Here is a 13,779-nt window from a genome sequence, read left to right on the forward strand (position 1 = left end):
CCAAAGTTGTCCCCTCCACAAAGTTGTGCTGCCCTGATAGACCCAAGGGAGCCCTACAAACTGACATCAGCAACCTGGACTGGTGAGTTTTCTTTCCCAGGGAAAATGGCCAAAGGATGTGCCCAGGGTGTGCCTGTAAAGAATCCCTACATCGAAGGATGGATCACAGACCAAAATTGTCCCCACCTCAAAGTTCTGCTGCCCTGATAGACCCAAGGGAGCCCTGCAAAGTGACATCAGGAACCTGGAATGGTGAGTTTTCTTTCGCAGGGAAAATGGCCAAAGGATGTGCGCAGGGTCCCTGGCCCTGGGCTGGGGCCTGAATGCAAAGAATCCTTATATCGCAGGATGGATCGCAGACCGAAGTTGTCCACATCTCATACTTGTGCTGCCCTGATAGACCCAAGGGAGCCCTACAAAGTGACATCAGGAACCTGGAATGGTGAGTTTTCTTTCCCAGGGAAAATGGCCAAAGGATGTGCCCAGGAGCCCCAAGAACAGGGATGGGACCTGACTGCAAAGAATCCTTATATCGAAGGATGGATCGCAGACCAAAGTTGTCCCCACCTCAAACTTTTGCTGCCCTGATAGACCCAAGGGAGTCCTACAAACTGACATCAGCAGCCTGGACTGCTGAGTTTTCTCTCCCAGGGTAAATGGCCAAAGGATGTGCCAGGGGCCCCTGGCACAGGGGTGGGATCTGACTGTAAAAAATCCTTATATCGAAGGATGGACCACCGGAATGAAGTTGTGCCCTCCTCAAAGTTGTGCTGACCTGATAGACCCAAGGGAGCCCTACAAACTGACATCAGGAACCTGGACTGGTGAGTTTTCTTTCCCAGGGAAAATGGCCAAAGGATGTGCCCAGGGGCCCCTGGCACTGGGCTGGGGCTTGAATGCAATGAATCCTTATATCGAAGGATGGACCCCAGACCAAAGTTGTCCCCTCCTCAAATTTCAGCTTCCCAGATAGAGCCAAGGGAGCCCTACAAACTGACATCAGCAACCTGGACTGGTGAGTTTTCTTTCCCAGGGAAAATGGCCAAAGGATGTGCCCAGGGGCCCCTGACCCCGGCCTGGGGCCTGACTGCAAAGAATCCATATATCGAAGAATTGACCGCAGACCAAAGTTGTCCCCTCCTGAAAGTTGTGCTGCCCTGATAGACCCAAGGGAGCCCTACAAACTGACATCAGCAACCTGGACTGGTGAGTTTTCTTTCCCAGGGAAAATGGCCAAAGGATGTGCCCAGGGGCCCCTGGCATTGGGCTGGGGCTTCACTGCAAAAAATCCTTATATCGAAGGATGGAACCCAGACCGAAATTGTCACCTCCTCAAACTTGTGCTGCCCTGATAGACCCAAGGGAGCCCTACAAACTGACATCAGCAACCTGGACTGGTGAGTTTTCTTTCCATGGGAAAATGGCCAAAGGTTGTGCCCAGGGGCTAGTGGCCCTGGGCTCGAGACTGACTGTAAAGAATCCCTATATCGAAGGATGGATCGCAGACCAAAGTTGTCCCCACCTCAAACTTGTGCTGACCTGATAAAGCCAAGGGAGCCGTACAAAGTGACATCAGGAACCTGGACTGGTGAGTTTTCTTTCCCAGGGAAAATGGCCAAAGGATGTGCCCAGTGGCCCCTGGACCTGGTCTGGGGCCTGACTGCAAAGAATCCATATATCGAAGGATGGATCGCAGACCAAAGTTGTCCCCTCCTCAAAGTTGTGCTGCCCTGATAGACCCAAGGGAGCCCTACAAACTGACATCAGGAACCTGGACTGGTGAGTTTTCTTTCCCAGGGAAAATGGCCAAAGGATGTGCCCAGGGGCCCCAAGCACTGGGCTGGGACCTGAATGCAAAGAATCCTTATATCGAAATTTGGACCCCAAACTGAAGTTGTCCCCTCCTCAAAGTTGTGCTGCCCTGATAGACCCAAGGGAGCCCTACAAAGTGACATCAGCAACCTGGACTGGTGCGTTTTCTTTCCCAGGGAAAATGGCCAAAGGATGTGCCCAGGGGCCCGTGAGCCCGGGCTGCGGCCTGACTGCAAAGAATCCTTATATCGAAGAATGGATCACAGGCCGAAGTTGTCCCCTCCTCAAAGTTGTGCTGCCCTGATAGACCCAAGGGAGCCCTACAAACTGACATCAGCAACCTGGACTGGTGAGTTTTCTTTCCCAGGGAAAATGGCCAAAGGATGTGCCCAGGGGCCCCTGGCACTGGGCTCGGACCTGAATGCAAAAAATCCTTATATCGAAGGATGGACCCCAGACTGAAGTTGTCCCCTCCTCAAACATGTGCTGCCCTGATTGACCCAAGGGAGCCCTACAAAGTGACATCAGGAACCTGGAATGGTGAGTTTTCTTTCCCAGGGAAAATGGCCAAAGGATGTGCCCAGGAGCCCCAAGAACAGGGATGGGACCTGACTGCAAAGAATCCTTATATCGAAGGATGGATCGCAGACCAAAGTTGTCCCCACCTCAAACTTTTGCTGCCCTGATAGACCCAAGGGAGTCCTACAAACTGACATCAGCAACCTGGACTGGTGAGTTTTCTTTCCCAGGGAAAATGGCCAAAGGATGTGCCCAGGGTGTGCCTGTAAAGAATCCCTACATCGAAGGATGGATCACAGACCAAAATTGTCCCCACCTCAAAGTTCTGCTGCCCTGATAGACCCAAGGGAGCCCTGCAAAGTGACATCAGGAACCTGGAATGGTGAGTTTTCTTTCGCAGGGAAAATGGCCAAAGGATGTGCGCAGGGTCCCTGGCCCTGGGCTGGGGCCTGAATGCAAAGAATCCTTATATCGCAGGATGGATCGCAGACCGAAGTTGTCCACATCTCATACTTGTGCTGCCCTGATAGACCCAAGGGAGCCCTACAAAGTGACATCAGGAACCTGGAATGGTGAGTTTTCTTTCCCAGGGAAAATGGCCAAAGGATGTGCCCAGGAGCCCCAAGAACAGGGATGGGACCTGACTGCAAAGAATCCTTATATCGAAGGATGGATCGCAGACCAAAGTTGTCCCCACCTCAAACTTTTGCTGCCCTGATAGACCCAAGGGAGTCCTACAAACTGACATCAGCAGCCTGGACTGCTGAGTTTTCTCTCCCAGGGTAAATGGCCAAAGGATGTGCCAGGGGCCCCTGGCACAGGGGTGGGATCTGACTGTAAAAAATCCTTATATCGAAGGATGGACCACCGGAATGAAGTTGTGCCCTCCTCAAAGTTGTGCTGACCTGATAGACCCAAGGGAGCCCTACAAACTGACATCAGGAACCTGGACTGGTGAGTTTTCTTTCCCAGGGAAAATGGCCAAAGGATGTGCCCAGGGGCCCCTGGCACTGGGCTGGGGCTTGAATGCAATGAATCCTTATATCGAAGGATGGACCCCAGACCAAAGTTGTCCCCTCCTCAAATTTCAGCTTCCCAGATAGAGCCAAGGGAGCCCTACAAACTGACATCAGCAACCTGGACTGGTGAGTTTTCTTTCCCAGGGAAAATGGCCAAAGGATGTGCCCAGGGGCCCCTGACCCCGGCCTGGGGCCTGACTGCAAAGAATCCATATATCGAAGAATTGACCGCAGACCAAAGTTGTCCCCTCCTGAAAGTTGTGCTGCCCTGATAGACCCAAGGGAGCCCTACAAACTGACATCAGCAACCTGGACTGGTGAGTTTTCTTTCCCAGGGAAAATGGCCAAAGGATGTGCCCAGGGGCCCCTGGCATTGGGCTGGGGCTTCACTGCAAAAAATCCTTATATCGAAGGATGGAACCCAGACCGAAATTGTCACCTCCTCAAACTTGTGCTGCCCTGATAGACCCAAGGGAGCCCTACAAACTGACATCAGCAACCTGGACTGGTGAGTTTTCTTTCCATGGGAAAATGGCCAAAGGTTGTGCCCAGGGGCTAGTGGCCCTGGGCTCGAGACTGACTGTAAAGAATCCCTATATCGAAGGATGGATCGCAGACCAAAGTTGTCCCCACCTCAAACTTGTGCTGACCTGATAAAGCCAAGGGAGCCGTACAAAGTGACATCAGGAACCTGGACTGGTGAGTTTTCTTTCCCAGGGAAAATGGCCAAAGGATGTGCCCAGTGGCCCCTGGACCTGGTCTGGGGCCTGACTGCAAAGAATCCATATATCGAAGGATGGATCGCAGACCAAAGTTGTCCCCTCCTCAAAGTTGTGCTGCCCTGATAGACCCAAGGGAGCCCTACAAACTGACATCAGGAACCTGGACTGGTGAGTTTTCTTTCCCAGGGAAAATGGCCAAAGGATGTGCCCAGGGGCCCCAAGCACTGGGCTGGGACCTGAATGCAAAGAATCCTTATATCGAAATTTGGACCCCAAACTGAAGTTGTCCCCTCCTCAAAGTTGTGCTGCCCTGATAGACCCAAGGGAGCCCTACAAAGTGACATCAGCAACCTGGACTGGTGAGTTTTCTTTCCCAGGGAAAATGGCCAAAGGATGTGCCCAGGGGCCCGTGAGCCCGGGCTGCGGCCTGACTGCAAAGAATCCTTATATCGAAGAATGGATCACAGGCCGAAGTTGTCCCCTCCTCAAAGTTGTGCTGCCCTGATAGACCCAAGGGAGCCCTACAAACTGACATCAGCAACCTGGACTGGTGAGTTTTCTTTCCCAGGGAAAATGGCCAAAGGATGTGCCCAGGGGCCCCTGGCACTGGGCTCGGACCTGAATGCAAAGAATCCTTATATCGAAGGATGGACCCCAGACTGAAGTTGTCCCCTCCTCAAACATGTGCTGCCCTGATTGACCCAAGGGAGCCCTACAAAGTGACATCAGCAACCTGGACTGGTGAATTTTCTGTTCCAGGGAAAATGGCCAAAGGATGTGCCCAGGGGCCCCTGAGCCCGGGCTGGAGCCTGACTGCAAAGAATCCCTATATCGAAGGATGGATCGCAGACCGAAGTTGTCCCCATCTCATACTTGTGCTGCCCTGATAGACCCAAGGGAGCCCTACAAACTGACATCAGGAACCTGGACTGGTGAGTTTTCTTTCCCAGGGAAAATGGCCAAAGGATGTGCCCAGGGGCCCCAAGAACAGGGCTGGGACCTGACGGCTAAGAATCCTTATATCGAAGGATGTGTCCCAGACCAAAATTGTCCGCTCCTCAAATTCTCCTGCCCAGATAGACCCAAGGGAGCCCTACAAACTGACATCAGCAACCTGGACTGGTGAGTTTTCTTTCCCAGGGAAAATGGCCAAAGGATGTGCCCAGGGGCCCCTGGCACTGGGCTGGGGCCTGACTGCAAAAAATCCATATATCGAAGGATGGACCCCAGACCAAAATTTTCCCCTCCTCAAAGTTGTGCTGCCCTGAGAGACCCAAGGGAGCCCTACAAACTGACATCAGGAACCTGGACTGGTGAGTTTTCTTTCCCAGGGAAAATGGCCAAAGGATGTGCCCAGGGGCCCCTGGCACTGGGCTGGAGCCTGACTGCAAAAAATCCATATATCCAAGGATGGATCGCAGACCAAAGTTGTCCCGTCCTCAAAGTTGTGCTGCCCTGAGAGACCCAAGGGAGCCCTACAAACTGACATCAGCAACCTGGACTGGTGAGTTTTCTTTCCCAGGGAAAATGGCCAAAGGATGTGCCCAGGGGCCCCTGGCACTGGGCTGGGGCCTGAATGCAAAGAATCCTTATATCGAAGGATGGATCGCAGACCAAAGTTGTCCCCTCCTCAAATTTCAGCTTCCCAGATAGACCCAAGGGAGCCCTACAAACTGACATCAACAACCTGGACTGGTGAGTTTTCTTTCCCAGGGAAAATGGCCAAAGGATGTGCCCAGGGGCCCCTGGCACTGGGCTGGAGCCTGACTGCAAAAAATCCATATATCCAAGGATGGATCGCAGACCAAAGTTGTCCCCTCCTCAAAGTTGTGCTGCCCTGATAGACCCAAGGGAGCCCTACAAACTGACATCAGCAACCTGGACTGGTGAGTTTTCTTTCCCAGGGAAAATGGCCAAAGGATGTGCCCAGGGGCCCCTGGCACTGGGCTGGGGCCTGAATGCAAAGAATCCTTATATCGAAGGATGGATCGCAGACCAAAGGTGTCCCCTCCTCAAATTTCAGCTTCCCAGATAGACCCAAGGGAGCCCTACAATATGACATCAACAACCTGGACTGGTGAGTTTTCTTTCCCAGGGAAAATGGCCAAAGGATTTGCCCAGGGGCCCCTGGCACTGGGCTCGGACATGATTGCAAAGAATCCTTATATCGAAAGCTGGACCCCAGACCGAAGTTATCCCCATCTCATACTTGTGCTGCCCTGATAGACCCAAGGGAGCCCTACAAACTGACAACAGGAACCTGGAATGGTGAGTTTTCTTTCCCAGGGAAAATGGCCAAAGGATGTGCCCAGGGGCCCCTGACCCCGGGCTGGGGCCTGACTGCAAAGAATCGTATTATCGAAGAATGGATCACAGACCGAAGTTGTCCCCTCCTCAAAGTTGTGCTGCCCTGAGAGACCCAAGGGAGCCCTACAAACTGACATCAGCAACCTGGACTGGTGAGTTTTCTTTCCCAGGGAAAATGGCCAAAGGATGTGCCCAGGGGCCCCTGGCACTGGGCTGGGGCCTGACTGCAAAGAATCCTTATATCGAAGGATGGACCCCAGACCGAAGTTGTCCCCTCCTCAAAGTTGTGCTGCCCTGATAGACCCAAGGGAGCCCTACAAACGGACATCAGCAACCTGGACTGGTGAGTTTTCTTTCCCAGGGAAAATGGCCAAAGGATGTGCCCAGGGGCCCCTGACCCCGGGCTGGAGCCTGACTGCAAAGAATCTCTATATCGAAGGATGGACCCCAGACTGAAGTTGTCCCCATCTCATACTTGTGCTGCCCTGATAGACCCAAGGGAGCCCTACAAACTGACATCAGGAACCTGGACTGGTGAGTTTTCTTTCCCAGGGAAAATGGCCAAAGGATGTGCCCAGGGGCCCCAAGAACAGGACTGGGACCTGACGGCTAAGAATCCTTATATCGAAGGATGTGTCCCAGACCAAAATTGTCCGCTCCTCAAATTCTCCTGCCCAGATAGACCCAAGGGAGCCCTACAAACTGACATCAGCAACCTGGACTGGTGAGTTTTCTTTCCCAGGGAAAATGGCCAAATGATGTGCCCAGGGGCCCCTGGCACTGGGCTGGAACCTGACTGCAAAAAATCCATATATCGAAGGATGGACCCCAGACCAAAGTTGTCCCCTCCTCAAAGTTGTGCTGCCCTGAGAGACCCAAGGGAGCCCTACAAACTGACATCAGCAACCTGGACTGGTGAGTTTTCTTTCCCAGGGAAAATGGCCAAAGGATGTGCCCAGGGGCCCCTGACCCCGGGCTGGGGCCTGAATGCAAATAATCCTTATATCGAAGAATGGACTCCAGACCGAAGTTGTCCCCTCCTCAAATTTCTTCTGCCCTGATATTCCCAAGGGAGCCCTACAAACTGACATCAGCAACCTGGACTTGTGAGTTTTCTTTTCCAGGGAAAATGGCCAAAGGATGTGCCCAGGGGCCCCTGGCCCTGGGCTGGGGCCTGAATGCAATGAATCCTTATATCGAAAGATGGACCCCAGACCGAAGTTATCCCCTCCTGAAACTTGTGCTGCCCTGGTAAGCCCAAGGGAGCCCTACAAACTGACATCAGCAACCTGGACTGGTGAGTTTTCTTTCCCAGGGAAAATGGCCAAAGGATGGGCCCAGGGGCTCTCGACCCCGGGCTGGGGCTTGACTGCAAAGAATCCTTATATCGAAGAATGGATCACAGGCCGAATTTGTCCCCTCCTGAAATTTCTGCTTCCCAGATAGACCCAAGGGAGCCCTAAAAACTGACATCAGGAACCTGGACTGCTGAGTTTTCTTTCCCAGGGAAAATGGCCAAAGGATGTGTCCAGCGTCCCCAAGAACAGGGCTGGGGCCTGACTACAAAAAATCCTTATATCGAAGAATGGATCACAGACCGAAGTTGTCCCCTCCTCAAAGTTGTGCTGCCCTGAGAGACCCAAGGGAGCCCTACAAACTGACATCAGCAACCTGGACTGGTGAGTTTTCTTTCCCAGGGAAAATGGCCAAAGGATGTGCCAAGGGGCCCCTGGCCCTGGGCTGAGGCCTGACTGCAAAGAATCCCTATATCGAAGGATGGATCGCAGACCAAAGTTGTCCCCACCTTAAAATTGTGCTGCCCTGATAGACCCAAGGGAGCCCTACAAACTGACATCAGGAACCTGGACTGGTGAATTTTCTGTTCCAGGGAAAATGGCCAAAGCATGTGCCCAGTGGCCCGTGGCACTGGGCTGGGCCCTGAATGTAAAAATCCCTATATCGAAGGATGGATCGCAGACCAAAGTTGTCCCCACCTTAAAGTTGTGCTGCCCTGATAGACCCAAGGGAGCCCTACAAAGTGACATCAGGAACCTGGAATGGTGAGTTTTCTTTCCCAGGGAAAATGCCCAAAGCATGTGCCCAGGGGCCCCAAGCACAGGGTTGGGACCCGACTGCAAAGAATCCTTATATCGAAGTTTGGACCCCCAACCGAAGTTGTCCCCTCCTCAAAGTTGTGCTGCCCTGAGAGACCCAAGGGAGCCCTACAAACTGACATCAGCAACCTGGACTGGTGAATTTTCTTTCCCAGGGAAAATGGCCAAAGGATGTGCCATGGGGCCCCTGGCCCTGGTCTCGGACCTGACTGCAAAGAATCCTTATATCGAAGGATGGACCCCAGACTGAAGTTGTCCCCTCCACATAGTTGTGCTGCCCTGATAGACCCAAGGGAGCCCTACAAAGTGACATCAGGAACCTGGACTGGTGAATTTTCTGTTCCAGGGAAAATGGCCAAAGGATGTGCCCAGGGGCCCCTGGTACTGTGCTGGGGCCTGACTGCAAAGAATCCTTATATCGAAGTTTGGACCCCCAACCGAAGTTGTCCCCTCCTCAAAGTTGTGCTGCCCTGATAGACCCAAGGGAGCCATACAAACTGACATCAGCAACCTGGACTGGTGAGTTTTCTTTCCCAGGGAAAATGGCCAAAGGATGTGACTAGGCGCCCCTGGCCCTGGAAGGGGCCTGAATGCAAAGAATCGTTATATCGAAGGATGGACCCCAGACCGAAGTTGTCCCCTCCTCATAGTTCTGCTGCCCTGATAGACCCAAGGGAGCCCTAGAAACTGACATTAGCAACCTGGACTAATGAATTTTCTTTCCCAGGGAAAATGGCCAAAGGATGTGCACAGAGGTCTGCCTGTAAAGAATCCCTATATCGAAGGATGGATCACAGACCAAAATTGTTCCCACCTCAAAGTTGTGCTGCCCTGATAGACCCAAGGGAGCCCTACAAAGTGACATCAGGAACCTGGACTGGTGAGTTTTCTTTCCCAGGGAAAATGGCCAAAGGATGTGCGTAGGGTCCCTGGCCCTGGGCTGTGGCCTGAATGCAAAGAATCCTTATATCGCAGGATGGATCGCAGACCGAAGTTGTCCCCATCTCATACTTGTGCTGCCCTGATAGACCCAAGGGAGCCCTACAAACTGACATCAGCAACCTGGACTGGTGAGTTTTCTTTCCCAGGGTAAATGGGAAAAGGATGTGCCCAGGAGCCCCAAGAAGAGGGATCTGACCTGACTGCAAAGAATCCTTATATCGAAGGATGGATACCAGACCAAAATTCTCCGCTCCTCAAATTTCTGCTGCCCTGATAGACCCAAGGGAGCCCTACAAACTGACATCAGCAACCTGGACTGGTGGGTTTTCTTTCCCAGGGTAAATGGCCAAAGGATGTGCCCAGGGGCCCCTGGCACTGGGCTGGGGCCAGACTGCAAAAAATCCTTATATCGAAGAATGGACCCCAGACCGAAGTTCTCCCCTCCTCAAAGTTGTGCTGCCCTGATAGACCCAAGGGAGCCCTACAAACTGACATCAGGAACCTGGACTGGTGAATTTTCTTTCCCAGGGAAAATGGCCAAAGGATGTGCCCTGGGGCCTCTGGCACTGGGCTCGGACCTGAATGCAAAAAATCCTTATATTGAAGGATGGACCCCAGACCGAAGATGTCCCCGCTTCAGATTTCTGCTTCCCATATAGACTCAGGGGAGCCCTACAAACTGACATCAGCAACCTGGACTGGTGAGTTTTCTTTCCCAGGGAAAATGGCCAAAGGATGTGCCCAGGGGCCCCTGGCACTGGGCTGGGGCTTCACTGCAAAAAATCCTTATATCGAAGGATGGAACCCAGACTGAATTGTCCCCTCCTCAAAGTTGTGCTGCCCTGATAGACCCAAGGGAGCCCTAGAAACTGACATTAGCAACCTGGACTGGTGAATTTTCTGTCCCAGGGAAAATGGCCAAAGGATGTGCCCAGGGGCCCCTGGCCCTGGGCTCTGGTCTGACTGTAAAGAATCCCTATATCGAAGGATGGACCCCAGACCAAAATTGTCCCCACCTCAAGCTTGTGCTGCCCTGATAGACCCAAGGGAGCCCTACAAACTGACATCAGCAACCTGGACTGGTGAGTTTTCTTTCCCAGGGAAAATGGCCAAAGGATGTGCCCAGGGGCCCCTGGCACTGGGCTGGAGCCTGACTGTAGAAAATCCATATATCGAACGATGGACCCCAGGCTAAAATTGTCCCCTCCTCAAAGTTGTGCTGCCCTGATAGACCCAAGGGAGCCCTACAAACTGACATCAGGAACCTGGACTGGTGAGTTTTCTTTCCCAGGGAAAATGGCCAAAGTATGTGCCCAGGGGCCTCTGGCACTGGGCTCGGACCTGAAAGCTAAAAATCCTTATATTGAAGGATGGACCCCAGACCGAAGATGTCCCCTCTTCAGATTTCTGCTTCCCATATAGACTCAAGGGAGCCCTACAAACTCACATCAGGAACCTGGAATGGTGAGTTTTCTTTCCCAGGGAAAATGGCCAAAGGATGTGCCCAGGGGCCCCTGGCACTGGGCTGGAGCCTGACTGTAAAAAATCCATATATCGAAGGATGGACCCCAGACCGAAGTTGTCCCCTCCTCAAAGTTGTGCTGCCCTGATAGACCCAAGGGAGCCCTACAAACTGACATCAGCAACCTGGACTGGTGAGTTTTCAGACCCAGGGAAAATGGCCAAAGTATGTGCCCAGGGGCCCCTGACCCCGGGCTTGGGCCTGAATGCAAAGAATCCTTATATCGAAGAATGGACTCCAGACCGAAGTTGTCCCCTCCTCAAACTTCTGCTGCCCTGATATTCCCAAGGGAGCCCTACAAACTGACATCAGCAACCTGGACTGCTGAGTTTTCTTTTCCAGGGAAAATGGCCAAACGATGGGCCCAGGGGCTCCCGACCCCGGACTGGGGCTTGACTGCAAAGAATCCTTATATCGAAGAATGGATCACAGGCCGGAGTTGTCCCCTCCTGAAATTTCTGCTTCCCAGATAGACCCAAGGGAGCCCTACAAACTGACATCAGCAACCTGGACTGGTGAGTTTTCTTTCCCAGGGAAAATGGCCAAAGGATGTGCCCAGGGGCCCCTGGCACTGGACTCGGACTTGACTACAAAGAATCCTTATATCGAAGGATGGACCCCAGACCGAAGTTGTCCCCTCCTCAAAGTTGTGCTGCCCTGATAGACCCAAGGGAGCCCTACAAACTGACATCCGGAACCTGGAATGGTGAGTTTTCTTTCCCAGGGAAAATGCCCAAAGCATGTGCCCAGGGGCCCCAAGCACAGGGCTGGGACCTGACTGCAAAGAATCTTTATATCGAAGTTTGGACCCCCAACCGAAGTTGTCCCCTCCTCAAAGTTGTGCTGCCCTGATAGACCCAAGGGAGCCCTACAAACTGACATCAGCAACCTGGACTGGTGAATTTTATTTCCCAGGGAAAATGGCCAAAGGATGTGCCCAGGGGCCCGTGGCCCTGGGCTCGGACCTGACTGCAAAGAATCCTTATATCGAAGGATGGACCCCAGACGGAAGTTGTCCCCTCCTCATAGTTGTGCTGCCCTGATAGACTCAAGGGAGCCCTACAAAGTGACATCAGGAACCTGGACTGGTGAATTTTCTTTCCCAGGGAAAATGGCCAAAGGATGTGCCCAGGGGCCCCAGGCACTGGGCTCGGACCTGAATTCAAAAAATCCTTATATCGAAGGATGGACCCCAGACCGAAGTTGTCCCCTCCTCATAGTTGTGCTGCCCTGATAGACCCAAGGGAGCCCTACAAACTGACATCAGCAACCTGGACTGTAGAATTTTCTGTTCCAGGGGAAATGGCCAAAGGATGTGCCCAGGGGCCCGTGGCACTGGGCTGGGACCTGACTGCAAAGAATCCTTATATCGAAGTTTGGACCCCCAACCGATGTTGTCCCCTCCTCAAAGTTGTGCTGCCCTGATAGACCCAAGGGAGCCATACAAACTGACATCAGCAACCTGGACTGGTGAGTTTTCTTTCCCAGGGAAAATGGCCAAAGGATGTGCCCAGGCTTCCCTGGCCCTGGAAGGGGCCTGACTGCAAAGAATCCTTATATCGAAGGATGGATCACAGACCGAAGTTGTCCCCTCCTCAAAGTTGTGCTGCCCTGATAGACCCAAGGGAGCCCTACAAACTGACATCAGCAACCTGGACTGGTGAGTTTTCTTTCCCAGGGAAAATGGCCAAAGGATTTGCCCAGGAGCCCCAAGAACAGGGCTGGGACCTGACTTCAAAGAATCCTTATATCGAAGGATGGATCGCAGACCAAAATTGTCCGCTCCTCAAATTTCTGCTGCCCAGATAGACCCAAGGGAGCCCTACAAACTGACATCAGCAACCTAGACTGTTGAATTTTCTGTTCCAGGGAAAATGGCCAAAGGATGTGCCCAGGGGCCCCTGGTAATGGGCTGGGGCCTGACTGCAAAGAATCCTTATATCGAAGCTTGGACCCCCAACTGAAGTTGTCCCCTCCTCAAAGTTGTGCTGCCCTGATAGACCCAAGGGAGCCATAGAAACTGACATCAGCAACCTGGACTGGTGAGTTTTCTTTCTCAGGGAAAATGGCCAAAGGATGTGCCCAGGTGCCCCTGGCCCTGGAAGGGGCCTGACTGCAAAGAATCCTTATATCGAAGGATGGACCCCAGACCGAAGTTGTCCCCTCCTCATAGTTGTGCTTCCCATATAGACCCAAGGGAGCCCTACAAACTGATATTAGCAACCTGGACTGGTGAATTTTCTTTCCCAGGGAAAATGGCCAAAGGATGTGCCCAGGGGCCCCTGACCCCGGGCTGGGGCCTGACTGCAAAGAATCCTTATATTGAAGGATGGACCCCAGATCGAATTTGTCCCCTCCTGAAAGTTGTGCTGCCCTGATAGACCCAAGGGAGCCCTACAAACCGACATCAGCAACCTGGACTGGTGAGTTTTCTTTCCCAGGGAAAATGGCCAAAGGATGTGCCCAGGGTCCCTGGCCCTGTGCTGGGGCCTGAATGCAAAGAATCCTTATATCGCAGGATGGATCGCAGACCGAAGTTGTCCCCATCTCATACTTGTGCTGCCCTGATAGACCCAAGGGAGCCCTACAAAGTGACATCAGGAACCTGGACTGGTGAGTTTTCTTTCCCAGGGAAAATGGCGAAAGGATGTGCCCAGGAGCCCCAAGAACAAGGATGGGACCTGACTGCAAAGAATCCTTATATCGAAGGATGGATCGCAGACCAAAGTTGTCCCCACCTCAAACTTTTGCTGCCCTGATAGACCCAAGGGAGCCCTACAAACTGACATCAGCAGCCTGGACTGGTGAGTTTTCTCTCCCAG

This window comes from Lonchura striata, chromosome 28, assembly GCF_046129695.1.
Source record: "Lonchura striata isolate bLonStr1 chromosome 28, bLonStr1.mat, whole genome shotgun sequence".
Classification (NCBI taxonomy): Eukaryota; Metazoa; Chordata; class Aves; order Passeriformes; family Estrildidae; genus Lonchura; species Lonchura striata.